The sequence below is a fragment of the Vombatus ursinus genome, unplaced genomic scaffold (genome assembly GCF_900497805.2).
Source record: "Vombatus ursinus unplaced genomic scaffold, bare-nosed wombat genome assembly UNPS02009205.1, whole genome shotgun sequence".
Classification (NCBI taxonomy): domain Eukaryota; kingdom Metazoa; phylum Chordata; class Mammalia; order Diprotodontia; family Vombatidae; genus Vombatus; species Vombatus ursinus.
Genome location: NW_020948983.1, coordinates 46290703 through 46308440, shown reverse-complemented (window position 1 = coordinate 46308440; position 17738 = coordinate 46290703). Strand labels below are relative to the sequence as shown.

At 34.5% G+C, this 17738-nt stretch overlaps 1 protein-coding gene across 1 annotated transcript in view; it reads right to left on the bottom strand.

The window, feature by feature from the left end:
• The window catches only part of FAM189A1 (family with sequence similarity 189 member A1), a 546041-nt gene that overhangs the window by 388952 nt on the left and 139351 nt on the right, over positions 1-17738 (bottom strand). The window lies entirely within an intron of this gene.

The window sequence follows — 17738 nt, the reverse complement described above, 5'->3', positions numbered from 1 at the left end:
ACACACACACACACACACACACACACACACACACACACACACACAGATGTGCACCCACAGATGCATGCTGACACACATAGTGAATAGAAATCTGGCCTCAAAGCCAGGAAAATCTGACAAGTTTCACCAGTAATTCATACTATTTCTATTGCCCTGGGCAGGTTACTTAAAATCTCAAAGCTCTGATCATCTCTCTAAGACTATAAGATGCAAAGAAAGTATTGGAAATCTATTGACGGAGGTAAACAAGTCAAATCTGTTTCTTTTTTTGTCCTTGGTTTTAAGGAATAGCTCTCTGAGTTTGGAAGAATGGAGGGATATATTGGGAAATGAACATATTGTATATAAGTAAAAGAAATCAATAAAAATTTTATGATACCAATTTGACAATACAACAAAGGAAGCAGTACCCTAATTAATACCCTCCGCTACAGACAACCACTTTCAGTCTTTAGTGTATATCAACCAAAATTACATTAACCACAAGGAACATATACACATTATTATATACTCATGCAACAGTTACCAGGTCTATAATATTATGCAAGCATTTTATCTGCCATCTGGAAAATGACAAGAAAGTTTTTATACAGATGTAAAATCATAATCATGTCATTCTGAAATAAGCAGCAGGTAATTACAAGAATGTAGCTGCTGGAATGTTATTGATGCAAGAAATAATGGGGACAACTTTATTTTTCTCAGAAATAGTCCTAACAATGTAAACAAAGTCTAGACCCATTTCCTTTAATGACTCAAAATATTTTTAATTTGTTCATTAAAGGACCCCAAACATACAAAACATAATATTTTGTTATGGAAAGAACTCCAAACATACAAAACATTATTTTATTGAGGACATTTTTTTCTGTCATGCCTTTGAACTTATATTCACCTATGCTGAAAATGTATTCATTCCTCTTTACCTGTTAAATTCCTTGGTTTCCATGAACACAAACTCAGATCCACCCTCCCTCACAAACTTGGATCTCCCAAATCATTTATTACCATTTCCCCTTTCCATTACACATAATCTGTTTTGTATCATTCCAATGAATTTATTAAGTGATATTTTGTAATATAATTATCTTAGATATTGTGCAAAATAAAAGTCACATTTCCTGAGACTTGGGAGATGGGAGGAGTATCAGGGATGGGTTCACGTAGCATTTGAATTTGATTTTAATACTGAGATAGAAATCCAGTGGGTGATGAGGACAAATGAAGACATTATAGATATAGATAACAACATTAATAAAGGCATGAAAGTAGAAAAGTGAAAAAGAAAAATAAATATCCCATTCTTTGTGGGTTGAAATTGTTTCTTTAGTGAATTAATTATAAAATTTTTGAGTCAAAAGGAATATGTAAACTTCAAAATAGCAGAGACCATATCTCTAGAACACTTTTTGAGTAAAATGGGCCCATAATAAAATGACTATTCAACTTAAAACTCTATATGTTTACCTTTCATGAGTCAAAAATTATTTTATATATTAACACAGTTATATATAAAAACGTGGTTTTTTTTCTTTTATAAGATTGCCTATCTCTTCTTAAAGGTATTTGTATGAAAATGAAAAGTATGTTTTCTAAATTTTTTTTATATCAATGGAGTTTGTGATACAGATTCAAAATTCAAACTGACTGCCAAAGTATAATTTTATGGAAAAACTGTCAATATAATTTTTCTTGCAGATAATGTTTTAATTTATCAAAAAATAATTATGACATATCACATGTTGCTATGACAAATAAAAATGTTATTTAGGTAAATTTCTTAAGACAGCTCCTAATCTATTTTCATACTAATTTCTCCTTGTATCATTGACTTGGTACCTGAAAGTGTTCCAGTAATAGCATTTCCAGATAGGGTTGAGAAATTTATTAGATTTTTACTGCTATTATCTTTTAATATTTACATGAATGGGGATGCTGAATGCATTATAGAATTAAAATGAGATGATGTTTCAATTATAGACATGTTTTTCCAAAAAATAAATGTTTTCAGGTACCATAAAGCGATATACAAAGAAATACAGATATACCTGGAAAAGTGCTTTTCTTCGGTGCATTGCCAAATGGTGTCAAAAAAAAGTTGCAACATTTCTCTTGTAATAAAATTTTGGAGACAGAAGAATAAAAATGCAAAATAATTTTATCAATTTCTCAAAAGATTAAGAAATTTTGAATTAAAAACTGTAACTCAAAAGATAGTAATGAAAATGTAGTACACTGTGGCAAATTATTCACAAAAGAATTAACTAGATGATTGCATTTCTAATTTCTATTATTATTCATTATCATAGGGCAGGCTTTGGAGTTCAAATAATTAATAAAATCATTCCCATCAATCTATTCTGATTGCCATTAAACAGGGTCAAGTTTACATTGCCAACTATAATCACTTATTTGAACTGAGGTTTCCTTGATTCATTACAATCATTAGTTTCTGTCAGTAAAACAAAATATGCTTGAGTTTCTAAAGTATGTCTGAATTTCACATACACTACAGCAAAAATTCAGATGAACTATTTTAAAATAAAGGTTGTTTCTTTTAAATAAAGGTTGTAGCCAAGGCACAGGCTCTTGGGTTGACAAACAAGTCACCTTCAGAATATAATTGTCTTTCACAAAACAACAAACAGAATCCTAATTAATAAATGCGGTCAATTATACACACTCAATTGCATTGTTTAAGAGACAATGCAGTGCTTCTGTGAGAGGAACACTGACTTTGCAGTCAATAGACTTAAGTTTGAATCCCATGTGTTTGAATCCCATGTGACTTTGGGAACTCAGTTCTTCACTTCTAAAATGAAAGGGCTGGGCTGGATGGTATCTAAGTTTCCCACTACGTCTAAATCCAATGATATTTAGAGACTGTGACATAAAATCCCTTTTAAAATTTCTAACAAAATGACCTTTATATAATATATATTATTTATGTTAAATTATTTAACAAAGAATAAGGTTAAAAATAATTTTAAACAATTTTATATGATATATAAATTGAAAGAGAACAGAAAAATTAAAAAAACAATAATATGTTGTTTATAATAAATATTCTTGAAGCAAAGATTCACAAAGAATTAAAATCAAGGGCAAGAATACTGTTTAGTATACCTTAGGTGAACTCAAAAAAGGAGGTGTGGAAATTTCAGATAAGGCAATAATAAAGATAGGCAGAGTAAAAAGAGATAAATAGAGAAACACAAAAATTATACACAACAAAATAGTATCAATCATCAATATAATATACACTGATGGGCATAGCATTTTATACTAGAAGGAAAATTAATCAAATAGACAGGAAATTATTATCGGACCCCTCAATGTGTCTCATTTTGGATTAGACAAGTCTGAAAAAGAAGTAACCTCCCCAAAATAAAAAGTTAAAGACCTGAACAGAAGTTCAGAAAAGTTTGATATGATCAATCTCTGGCATTTTCTGAATAGTAATCAAAAGAGCATACATTTTTCTAAGTTGTACATTGACACCTTTGCAAAAACTGAACATGTGCTAGGGCATAAAAACCCTCAAACAATACACAAAAACAGAAATATTAAACATATCCTTTATGACCTAATAAAATTAAAAACTACAATCAACAAAGGACCTTTGAAAAAAACTATCCAAACAGTACAATCCACGGGCAAAGAACAAACAAGAGGAGAAAAAGATAATTTCACCAAGGAAAATGACAACAAGAAGACAATATACCAAAACTATAAGCACGTAGCCAAAGTATTAGGGCACTAGTGGCTCCTGGCCTGGCGACAAGAAGACTCATCTTCCTGTAAACAAATCTGGCTTCAGACATTTACTATCTGTGTGAACCCAGGCAAGTCCCTTAACTTTGTTTGCCTCAGTTTTCTCATCTGTAAAATGAGCTAGAGAAGGAAATGACAAACCTCTCCAATATCTTTGCCAAGAAAACCCCAAATGGTGTCACGAAGAGTTGGACACCACTGAGAGAACTGAACAACAAAGCCAAAGTAATCCTTAGGGAAATTTTTATATCTCTAAATACTTTCTCCCCAAACTTGATTTTACTATTTTTCCTGATAAATAAGCATTGTTTTCATTTATACCCACTTCTCTCTTCAATTAAATAATTTTTAAACAAAATCTTCAAGACAAATATGAATAATCAAAGAAAATAAAGTCCCATATCACCCATGTCCAAAAACATATGCTGGATTTTATACCTCATTTCTAATAGAAGGCAGTAGTATACTTTTCCCTTATGGAACTGTGGCTTATCAATGCATTCATCAGAATTCCACCATCTTTTAAAGTTGTTTTTCTTGACAATGTTTTTGACACAGTATAAATTGTTCTACCTCTGTTCACTTCACTCTGCATCATCACTTCAATAATGCTCTCCCAGTTTCCTCTACTACTGTCCATTTTACTATTTCTTGTGGCATAATAAGGTTCCATTACATTTTTATGCCACAAGTTTTTAATCATTTTGCAAAAGATGAGCAGCCCTTATTTTACAGTTTTTTGTTGCTATTTATAAATGTGATTGCATATATATCAGTCTATTTCTTTTTTCTTCAATTTCTTTGGGCTATAAGCACAGTGGTTGTATTGCTGTATTAAAAGGTATGATAGAGCAGTTAGTAAGTTTCAGTGCATATTTCCAAATTGCTTTGCAAAATGACCAGATCAATTCATAGTTCCACCAATAGTGAATTGTGCCCATTTTCTCACAACCCTTTCAACATTTGTCATTTTCCTCCTTTAACTTCTTTGCAGATATGATGGACATAAGATGGAACGTCAAAATCGCTTTAATTTGCATTTCTCTAATTGTTAGTCATATTGAGCATTTTTCACATGGGTTGTTTTTATTAATTTATTTTGATTTATCAATAATCACTTCCATATGCTTTTAAGTTTAAAATTTTTCTCTCCCTTCCTCCCCACCACCCTCCCCAAGACGGCACACAATCTGATACAGGTTATACATTTACATTCATATTAAACATATTTTCACATTAGTGATGTTGTAAGTAGAAATTAAATCCAATAGGAGGTACCATCAGAAAGAGGAAACAAAACTCAATAGAAGAGAAAAAAAATAACAATTCGGCTTCCATAGTTCTTTCTTTGGGTGTGGATAGCATTTTCCATCACAAGGCCTCTGGAGATTTCTTAGATCCTTATATTGCCAGGAAGGGTTAAGTTTATCCATATTAGTCATAACACAATGTGGCTGTTATTGTGTACAATGTTCTCTTGGTTCTGCTCACTTCACTCAGTATCAGACCATGCAAGTCTTTCCAGGTTTTTCTGAAGTCAGCCTGTTCATCATTTATTATAGCACAATAGTATTCCATCACATTCATATACCACAACTTTCTCAGCCATTCCCCAATTGATGGGCATCCTCTCAATTTCCAATTCTTTGCCACCACAAAAAGGGCTGCTATAAATATTTTTGTACATGTAGATCCTTTTCCTATTCGTGTGATCTCTTTGGGATATAGCCCTAGAAGTGCTACTGTTGGGTCAAAGGGTATGCACATTTTGATAGCCCTTTGGGCATAGTTCCAAATTGCTCTCCAAAATGGTTGGATCATTTCACAAATCCACCAACAATGCATTAGTGTTCCAATGTTCCCACATCTTCTCCAACATTTATCGTTTTCCTGTTTTGTCATGTTGGCCATTCTGATAGGTGTGATGCGGTCCTCAGAGTTGTTTTGATTTGCATTTCTCTAATCAATAGTGATTTAGAGCATTTGTTCATATGACTATAGATGGCTTTAATTTCTTCATCTGGGAACTGTCTGTTCATATGCTTTGACCACTTATCAATTGGGGAATGGCTTGTATTCTTATAAATTTGACTTAATTCTCTATATATTTTAGAAATGAGGCCTTATCAGAGAGACTGGTTGTAAAAATTCTTTCCCAATTTTCTACCTTCCTTCTAATCTTAGTTGCATTGACTTTGTTTGTGCAAAAACTTTTCAATTTAATGTAATCAAAATTATCTATTTTGCTTTTTGTAATGTTCTCTATCTCCTGTTTGGTCATGAGTTCTTCTGTTCTCCATGTATCTGAAGGGTAAACTATTCCTTGCTCTCTCAGTTTGCTTGTACTATCAGCCTTTATATCTAAATCATGTACCCATTTTGACTTTGTTTTGGTATATGGTGTGAGGTTTTTGTCTATGCCTAGTTTCTGCCATACTCATGTCCAGTTTTCCCAGCAGTTTTTTTCAAAGAGTGGGTTCTTATCCCAGAAGCTGGGGTCTTTGGGTTTATCAAATAATATATTACTATAGTCATTGACTACTGTGTCTTGCATACTCAACCTATTCCATTGATCCACCACTCTATTTCTTAGCCAGCACCAACAAGTTTTGATGATTGCTGCTTTATAATACAATTTAGGATCTGGAATGGCTAGGCTACCTTCCCCTGATTTCTTTTCATTAGTTCTCTTGATATTCTGGACCATTTGTTCTTTCAAATGAATCTTGTTATTATTTTTTCTAACTCTATAAAATAAATTTTTGGTAGTTTGATTGGTATGGCACTGAATAAATAAGTTAGCTTAGGTAGAATTGTCATTTTTATTATATTAGCTCGGCCTACCCATGAGCAACTGATGTTTTTCCAATTATTTAGATCTGATTTTATTTGCATGGAAAGTGTTTTGTAATTGTGTTCATTAGAGTTCCTGGGTTTGTTTTGGGAGGTAGACTCCTAAATAATTTATAATGTCTACAGTAAGTTTACATGGAATTTCCTCTTTCTATCTCGTGCTGTTGGGCTTTGTTGGTAATAAATATAAATGCCAATGATTTATGTGGGTTTATTTTATAGCCTGCAACTTTGCTAAAGTTGTTTATTATTTCAAGTAGTCTTTTACTTAATTCTCTGGGATTCTCTAAGTATAACATCATGTCATCTGCAAAGAGTGACAGCTTTGTTTCTTCTTTGCCTATTCTAATGCCTTCAATGTCTTTTTCTTCTCTTATTGCTAAAGCTAATGTTTCCAGTACGATGCTGAATAACAGTGTTGATAATGGACATCTTTGTTTCACCCCCAATCTTATTGGAAATGCTTCTAGCTTGTCCCCATTACATATTATGCTTGCTGAAGGTTTTAGATAGATGCTATTTATTATTTTAAGGAAGACTCCATTTATACCTATGCTCTCTAGTGTTTTTAATAGGAATGGGTGTTGTATTTTGTCAAAAGCTTTTTCTGCATCTATTGAGATGATCATGTGGTTTCTGTTAGTTTTGGTGTTGATATGATGGATTATGCTGATAGTTTTCCTAATATTGAACCAGCCCTGCATTCCTGGTATAAATCCTACCTAGTCATAGTGTATTATTCATGTGATAAGTTGCTGTAATCTATTTGCTAATATTTTGTTTAAAATTGTTGCATCTATATTCATTAGAGAAATTGGTCTATAATTTTCTTTCTCTGTTTTGACTCTTCCTGGTTTAGGTATCAGCACCATATTTGTATCATAAAAAGAATTTGGTAAGATTCCTTCTTTACCTATTTTACCAAATAGTTTATATAGTATTGGAATTAGTTGTTCTTTAAATGTTTGATAGAATTCGCATGTAAATCCATCTGGCCCTGGAGATTTTTTCCTAGGGAGTTCATCAATGACTTGTTCAATTTCTTTTTCTGAGATGAGGTTATTTAAGTATTTTACTTCCACTTCTGTTAATCTGGGCAATTTATATTTTTGTAAATATATATCCATTTCACTAAGATTGTCAAATTTGTTGGCATATAGTTGGGCAAAAAAATTCCTAATTGTCGTTTTAATTTCCTCTTCCTTGGTGGTAGTTTCACCCTTTTCATTCTTGATACTAGTAATTTGGTTTTCTTCTTTCTTTTTTTTAATTAGATTAACCAAAGGTTTATCTATTTTATTGGTTTTTTTATAAAACCAGCTCTTAGTTTTATTTTTTAGTTCAATAGTTTTCTTAATTTCAATTTTATTAATTTTCCTTTGGTTTTCAACATTTCTAATTTGGTGTTTAATTGAGAAATTTTAATTTGTTGTTTTTCTACTTCTTTTAGTTGTATGCCCAATTCGTTGATCTCCTCTTTTTCTATTTTATTTATGTAAGCATTTAGAGATATAAAACTTCCCCTAAGAACTGTTTTTGCTGCATCCCATAAGTTTTGGTGTGTTGTCCCATTATTGTCATTCTCTTGAATGAAATTATTGATTGTTTCTATGATTTGTTCTTTGACCCAATCATTTTTTAGGATTAGATTATTTAGTTTCCAATTTTTTTTAGTCTATCTTTCCATGCCCTTTATTACATATAATTTCTATTGCATCATGATCTGAAAAGGATGCATTTACTATTTCTGCCTTTCTGCATTGGATTGTGAGGTTTTTATGCCCTAGTACATTGTCAATTTTTGTGTATGTGCCATGTACCATGGAGAAAAAAGTATATTCCTTTCTATCCCCATTCAGTTTTCCCCACAGGTATATCATACCTAACTTTTCTAATGTTCTATTTACCTCCTTAATGTCTTTCTTGCTTATTTTGTGGTTAGATTTATCTAGTTCAGAGAAGGGGAGGTTAAGGTCCCCCACTAGTATAGTTTTGCTGTCTGTTTCTTCCTGTAACTCCCTGAACTTCTCCTCTAAGAATTTGGATACTATACCATTTGGTGCATATATGTTTAGTAATGATATTACTTCATTGTCTATGGTGCTTTTTAGCAGGATGTAGTTTCCTTATCTCTTTTGATAAGATCTATTTTTGCTTTTGCTTTGTCTGAGATCAGGATTGCTACCCCTGCTTTTTTTACTTCAGCTGAAGCATAATATATTTTGCTCCAGCCTTTTACCTTTACCCTCTATGTGTCACTCTTTTTCAAATATGTTTCCTGTAAACAACATATTGTAGGATTATGGTTTTCAATCCAATCTGCTATACACTTCCATTTTATGGGAGAGTTCATCCCATTCACATTTACAGTTATGATTACTATCTGTGTCTTTTTCTCCCTCCTTTCTTCCCCCCTGTTTATGCTTTTCTTTCTCCTTTCCCCCCCTCAGTAGTGTTTTGCTTTTGACCAGCACCTCCTTGGGTCCCACCTCCCTTCTATTATCCCTTTCCCTTTTCTTCCCCTTTACCCTTACTGCTTCTTCCCTCCCTTCTATCCCCCCTCCCTTTTCTTTCCCCTTTCCCCTCCTACTACCTATAGTGCAAGTTAGATCTCTATACCTAATTGATTATGTTATTCCCTTCTTGAGCCAAATCTGATGAGAGTAAGGTTCAAACAATGCTCACCCCCCTCCCTTCTTTACCTCTGCTCTAATAACTTTTTGTGTCTTTTCCTGTAATGTAATTTACCCTTGTCTGCCTCCTCCTTTATCAGTACATTTTCTTAGCTCAGACTAATCCATTTACTTGGATCCATTTAACCCACTTGATTAAATTTTATTTATCCTTACATCAAAGTCAACTTATATCCCCCCCCTTTATGTATACTCCTTTAATGTGGTATAGTAACAATACAGTTCTCAAGAGTTGCAAGTGTCATCTTCTCTTGTAGGGATGTAAACATTTTGCCCTTATTAACAACATATTGTATCTTTCTGTCCCATTTACCTTTTTATGTCTCTCTTGAATCTTGTACTTGAAGATCAAATTTTTTGTTGAGCTCTGGTCTTTTTATCAGGAATGTTTGGAAGTCCCCTATTTTGTTGAATATCCATCTCCTTCCCTGAAAATCAAGCTCATTTTTGCTGGGTAGTTAATCCTTGGCTGCATTCCAAGCTCCTTTGCCTTACAGAATATCATGTTCCATGCCCTATGGTCTTCTAATGTAGAGGCTGCAAGGTCCTGTGTAATCCTGACTGTGGTTCCATGATATTTAAATTGTTTCTTTCTGGCTGCTTGCAGTAATTTCTATTTAATCTGGTTAATTTTGGAATTTAGCTACTATATTCCTTGGTGTTTCCAATTTGGGATGTCTTTCAGGCAGGGAGCGGTGGATTCTTTCTATACTTATTTTACCTTCAGGTTCTAGGACTTCAGGGCAGTTTTCCTTTATGATTTCCTGAAGGATATTGTCCAAGCTCTTTTTTTCATCATGACTTTCAGGTAGGCCTATAATTTTTAAATTGTCTCTCCTGGATCGATTTTCCAGGTCAACTGTTTTACCCATGAGGTATTTTACATTTTCATTCTATTTTTTCATTTTTTTTGTTTCTGTTTGACTGATTCTTGCTCTCTCATAGAGTTATTAGTTTCAATTTGTTCAATTCTAATTTTTAACATATTGTTTTTTTCTGTTAGATTTTGTACTTTCTTCTCCAATTGGTCAATTGTATTTTTAAGGGATTTATTTTCTTCATTGTACTTTTTTTCCAGTTGGCCAATTGTGTGTTTTAGGGACTTGTTTTCTTCAGTGTACTTTTTTTCCAAATGGCCAATTGTACTTTTAAAGGACTCCTCTACCTCTCTCATTTGACTTTTAAAATCCTTCTTGAGTTCTTCTAAGAAGGCTTTTTGGGCTTCAGACCAGTTCATATTCCCTTTTGATGTTGCAGATGTGGGTTTGATGACAGTGTTGTCCTCTTCAGAATTTCTGTCTTGATCTTCACTCTTCTCATAATATGAATCTATGGTACATTTCTTGTTACTCATGGTGTTTCTTTATTCCCTGGCCTTTAAAGAGATTAAGCTCTCCTGCTGGGGAGCAGAGGGCACTGACCCAAGCTTCTTGTGTTGGGAGCCTAGGTCTTTGTCACTGGCTTTGTGTGCTGGGGCCTCTTATGTTGGCAATTGGAGGCTGTAGGGTTCTGGAAGCTTATCTGGTGTTGGGCTGGAATCAGCAAGGCTGGGACTTTCAGGTAAATCTAGGTCGCCTGCTTTTCCTTTCCTTTAGCTTTGTTTAGCTCCTTTTAGATAAGTGCTGCCAGGTGTTTATCTGCCTGGGGCCCCTTGCAGTGCTGCCTCCCTTATTTCTGTTGAGGCACTGGGAGACTTCTTTGCTGTAGAATGCCAAGGCACCTGGTGGTTTTCTGAGCTGGTTTCCACCAGTTACCCCACCGTCACTAAGGCACTCGGAGTTACAGCTGTTGATGTTTGCCTGCTCGACCACCTGGGCTTTGGGATCTCCTCCTGGTTGGCAGTTGGAGGCTGTAGGGTTCTGACAGCTTACCTGGTGTTGGTCTGGAATCAACAAGGCTGGAACTTTTTGGTACCTCTAGGTTGCTTTCTTCAGCTCCTTTCAGATGAATGCTGCCATGTGCTTATTCACCTGGTGCCCTTTGTAGTGCTGCTTCCCTTATTTTTGCTGAGGCACTGGGAGACCTGTTTGCTGTAGAATGCCGAGGCACCAGAATCTCTTCCTGGTATGCTAAAGTGGATCTTTCTACTAGCTGGCTGGGCAACTCCTGTTTCGTACTGCTCTCCTTCCCGCAGGGTAAGAGGGGCCTTTTCCCGTTAATCCCCCTAGCTACCTGGGCTACTGCACTGCTGCACCCCATCTTTCTTCTGGTTCAGCTGTTCCAGGGTTTTTTTCTGGGGTGATATTTTTTGGGTTTTCAGAGGTTGATAGGGGAGGGTGAGAGCGACTACCTTTTTACTCTGCCGTCTTGGCTCCCAGAAGTGGAAGTCCTCACATGTGTTTTGACTGGATTTCTACCCTTAAAAACTTCCTATTCATACCCTTTAACCATTTATCTATGAAGGCATAGTTTGCATTCTTATAAATTTGAACCAATTCTCTTATCAGGGAAATTTACTGCAAAGATTTTCCCCCAAACTACATATTTCTCTTTTAATCTTAGTTTAATTGATTTTGTTTATGAAAAAAATTTAATTTTATGTAATCAAAATTGATCATTTTATCTCTTATGATCCTTTCTATCCCTTGTTTAGTTGTGAACTCTTCTCACATCCAGAGATTTGAAACATAATTTCTTCCTTACTTCTCTAATTTGTTTATGATGTCACCATTTATGTCTAACATATAGTAGTTATTTATTTGGAGTTTATCTTGGGACACATTGTGAGGTATTGATCTATACCTAATTTCTGCTACCCTGCTTTTTAGTTTTCCCAGCATATTTTTTTCCAAATAATAAGTCCTTATGTTAATAACTAGGGTCTTTGGGTTTATTAGACTCTATATATCTATATATTGTACACCTAATCTGGTAGCTAAGTGGCACAGTGGATAGATCACTGGGTTTGGAATCAGTAAGACTCATCTTCATGAGTACAAATCTGGCTCAGACACTTACTAGCTGTGTGACCCTGGGTAAGTCACTTAACCCTGTTTGCCTCAGTTCCTCATCTGTAAAATGAACTGGTGAAGGAAGGACAAAAGGTTATCCACTGGAGAGGAAAATAGCAAACCACTCCAGCATCTTTGCCAAGAAAACCTCATGGACAATACTAAAATGATAAAAGAGATGACATCAAAACATGAGCCCCTCAGGTCAAAAGATGTCACTACTGGGGAAGAATGGAAGACAGATACAAGCAGCTCCAATACTAATGAAGCAGCCAGGCCAAAATCCAAAGAAATCTTAGCTGTGAATGCATCTCCTGACAAAGGAAAAGTCAGATGCTGTAAAGATCAGTATTGCACAGGAGCCTGGAATGTAGGATCTATAAACCAAGACAAGCTGGATGTGGCCAAGCAGGAGATGGAAAGATTAAACATTGACATCTTGGGAGACAGTGAACTTAAATGGATGGGAACAGGTAAATTTAATTCAGATGATCACCACGTGTACTACATGTGGCCAAGAATCTCTTAGAAAAATGGAGTAGGTCTCACAGTCAATAATAAGTTAAAAAGCAGTACTGGAGTATAATCTTAAAATCAACAAAATAGTATCTGGTCAAATCCAAGGCAAACCAGTCAGTCCCACAGTAGTACAAGTCTATGTTCCAATCACTGATGCCAAAGAGGACAAAGTAGATCAATTCTTTGAAGACCTAAAATATCTTCTAAAAAATAACACCAAAAAAAAAAAATGTCACATTCATCATAGGGGATTGGAATGCTAAAGCAGGAAATCAAAAGATAATTGGAATAATAAGCAAATTTGCTCTTGGAGTACAAAATGAAGCAGGGTAAAACTAATAGAGTTTTGTTAAGATAACTAGCTGGACATAACAAACACTCTTTTTCAACAACTCAAAAGGTGACCCTATACATGGACATCACCAGATGGTCAATATAGAAATCAGACTGATAACATGCTTTGCAGCCAAAGGTGGAGAAGCTCTATATAACCAGTTAAAACAAGACCTAAAGCTGACTGTGGCTCAGATCATGAGCTTATTGAAAAATTAAGACTTAAATTGAAGAAAGTAGGGAAAACCATCAAGACAAATAGATATGACCTAAATAACATCTCTTAGGAGCATGAAATGGAAGTGATTAATAGATTTAAGGGATTACATCTGGTAGATAAGACTGCTTGAAGAACTATGGACAGAGGTTTGCAAGGTTGTACAGGAGGCAGCAAGAAAAAACATTCCAAAGAAAAAGAAGAGTAAGAAAGCAAAATGGCTGTCTGATGAGACTTTACAAATGGCTGAAGAAAGAAGGAAAGTGAAAAAGGAAAGGAGAAAGGGAAAGATAAACCCAACTGAATGCAGAATTCCAGAGATAGCAAGGAGAAATAAGGTTTCATTAAATGAGAACAAAAGAAATAATAGAATGGAAAAGACAAAAGATCTCTTCAGGAAAATTAGAGAGATCAAGGGAAAGTTTCATGCAAAAATAGGCATGATAAAAGACAAAAAATGTAAGTATTTAACAGAAGCAGAAAAGATTAAGAAGAAGTGGCAAGAATAACCAAAAAAACCTACGCAAGAAAGCTCTTAACATCACTGATAACCCCAATAACCAAGATTATGTGATTACTGATCTAGAACTAGACATTCTGGAGAATGAAGTCAAGTGGGAAGCACTGCTTACAATAAGGCCAGAGGTGATGGAATTCCAGTTGAGCTCTTTAAAACCCTGAAAGATTGAAAGCCAATTATTACTATTATTTTTTAAATGTTGACTATTATAATAAGACAAGAAAAATAACTCCTAGAATAAACATAACCAAAGAAGAAAAAAAATTGTTCTTTTCCTAGCTGATAGTTTACTTGGAAAACTCTAGGGACTCAAATTAATTGAAACAATTACAGCCAGAAAAGTAGTACAATATAAGATAAACCCACAAAAATGATCAGTTTTCCTATATATTGCCAATAAAACCTAGCAGGATGAGAGAGGGCAAAAAAATTCCATTCCATACATGTATATAAAATATTGGAGAATAAACCTACCAACACTTACACAGGAATTATATGAATACAACTACTAAAGACTCATAAAAATAAACAGATCTTAATAATTAGAGAGTTTAATTGCCCATGGTTGAAACATGTCAATATAATAAAAATGATAATACTTCCTAAACTAATTTATTACTAATTTGCCATAACAAACTACCAATGAATTACTTTATGAACCTAGAAAATGAATAACAAAATTTGTCTGGAGAAACCAAAGGTCAAGAATCTCTAAGGAAATAATGAAAGTGTGGAAACAAAGGGGGTGGCTTAGCAGTACCATATTTTAAAATATACTGCAAAGCAATAATTATCAACACCATTAAATAGTGGCTTAAAAAAACTACAAAAGTTTATCAGTGGAATAGATTAGGCACACAACATAACAGAGGAAAACAAATATAGTAGCTTAGCATTCACTAAAGCCAAAGACCCCAAATACTGAGATAAGAGCACCAGGCCTAGAGTTGGGAAGACCTGAATTCAAATTCAGCCTCAGAGACTTACTAGCTCTGTGACCCTGAACAAGTCACTTAACCACGTTTGCTTCAGTTTCCTCATCTTTAAAATGAGCTGGAGAAGGAAAAGGTAAACTACTACAATATCTTTGCAAAGATAACCCCAAATGGGGTCATGAAAAGTTGGACATAACTGAACAACAACAATCTAACAAAAACTGCCACTAAAGTTGAATAGCAATCTGGCACAAACTAGGTTTGAACCAACATCTCATATCCTTCAAATGTATCCATTTGAAGATTGTAACAATCTTCAAATGGATACATGACCTAAATTTAAAAAGTCACAATATAAATCGGAACAAGAAAGGACATATCATTTGCAACTATGGGTTAGAGAAAGGAGATACAATCATAGAAGATAAAATGGAAAATATTAATTACATAAAATTGACAAGTTTTGCACAAACAAAATCAATGCAGATAAAATTAGAAATGAAAGCATTATCTGGGGAAATTCTTCACAATGACTTTATTTTCAAATATATAAGAATAAAAGTCATTCTCCAACAGATAGATAATCAAAGGATATGAACGGTTCTTAAGAGAAGAAATTTAAACTACCAACAAATATATAAAAATACTTAAGATCATTAATAATTAGAGAAATGCAAATTAAAACAATTCTGGGTTTCTATCTATGAAATTAGTAAAGACAAGAAGGGAAAATGACAATTGTTAGAGGTGCTATGGAAAAACAGATACATTAATTCTCATTGGTAGAGTTATACTCAAGGCCAGGGGTGTGGAACCTGTGGCCTCAAGGTCACATGTGACCCTCTAGGTCCTCAAGTGTGTCTCTTTGACTGAATCTAAACTTCACAGAACAAATCCTTTTATTAAGGATTTAGCTGCACCTAAGTACCTAGGCCACATGTGGCCTCAAGGCCATAGGTTCCCCACCCTTGGACTCAAGGCATTCTGGAAAGCACCTTAGAACTATACTCAAAAAGTCGCTAAATTGACCAATGAGATAATATACATAAAGCATATTGTAAACTTTAATGCATTATATAAATATTAGATGTTTTCATGTGAGCCACAATACACTGGAACAGCTATTTCTAACTACAAAAATTACATGTGGTCTGACAAGTCTGAGGAGCCTAATACAGCTTTATAACCAATAACATCATTAATAGAGATGATTAGCAATGCACAAACTAATTTAATAAATTATCTACTTTAAGAAATGCTTGAGTGAAGAGTATCTCCAGTGGCTAAAAGAGAAAATTTTTTTAAGTTTTGACAGCCATTATTACTGGACACAGCTTTCAAATTGCTGCTCTTTGATTACTGAGAAAAGGTTAAAATAGAGTATAAAAAATTGGAGTTACCTGTCATGTCATTTTGGAAAGCCCTAGAAACTATGTCTTTAACATTTACCCAAAAAAATGTCAATATGTCAAAGAACTTCAAAAAATGAACAGAACAGCATTAGTCTATGTATACTATGTACAACTGTAGTTTTTTTTTTTCATAAACTTATAGATCAGTGTTACAAAGAGTTCTCAAAGACAGCCCACAATTTTTGTGCTACATTTTTTATTCAACATCTTTTATTTATGCTAAGCAAGGAGGAAAGAGATGCAACAAAGGAAGCAGACAAAGGACTATCATTGGAGTCACAAGGGCAAAGTCACTTAATCTTTTGGTTCTTAAAGAAACACTCTTAACATGATAAGTTTTCATAAAGCCCTTTGAATTTGTATAATCCTGCCCACATCTGAGGCATGCCAAGTTACCATACCACACTCCTCAGGTCAAATGTTAGGTCACTATAGACAAGGCCTCATAAATATCAACACAGAATTCACCAGTATAAAGCATAAGAAACCTGCAGAGCTCATGGATTCTGGCTAAAAGAAGAAGCTCCCTGTTTTTTCTATGCTAGTGCTGCACCTATCATTTTTCCTGTCCATGCAAGAATCAGATGAGCCAAGGGAGAAGTCTCCTCTGAACCAAGGAAACTTTTCCATTCTCATTCAGAACCAGAAACTACAACACTCACTGACACTTGTTGGTTATAACCCTGGCCTTTATCCACATGTGTGAGGCAAATGACATTTCCTTATTTAATTCACTCTACCAAGTGAGATACCAGGGTTCTAACTGAATGTTCTAGTCAGTCACAGAATCTGACTAACAAAGTTCACAAGAAGGAAATGTTCCTGCTTCTCCCTTTCTCCCACACAAAGTAGCACCAGCAAAGGGCTCCTCTAGCATCTACAGTTTTAGAAGCAGCCTATTTCTGGATGTCAACAGACCTATGCTACTCCCTTAATCATTCTGAGATTCTATGGGAAAGTGTCCCATCACTGGATACACAACCCTAAGGAAGGGTCTTAAATCGATGGTGAGAATGTTAAGAAGCCAGTGAGAAGAGGGATGAGCACCTAATATAATGGTTGCACATAATTACAATAGTTCACCTTTATGTAGCTCGATAAAGTTTACTAAAATGCTTTCTTTTCAACAATTCTGTGAGATAGGTAGTATTATGATCCCTGTTTTACAGATGAGGGAACTGAGGCTCAGAGAGTTTACACATAGTCATGAGAAATAACATGGTATACTGGATAAAGGATGTGCCTCAGAGTCAGGACCTGGCTTCAAGTCTCATCTCTGACACACACATACTGTTGTGACACTGGAAAAAATCATTTAACCTCTCAGTGCCCTGACAAATCTCTGAGACTATAAATTTCAGAGCAGTTGCCAATATGCATTGTTAGAAGTAATATCTTCAATGATTATCCCCAAAATGAATGAAATCACAAGTCCAAATCCATCTCACACAGCTAATGAGTATCAGAGATGAATGTATATTTGCTGACAGTTCTAAACAGCATAAAAGAATGACCACCAGGAGCAAGAAGA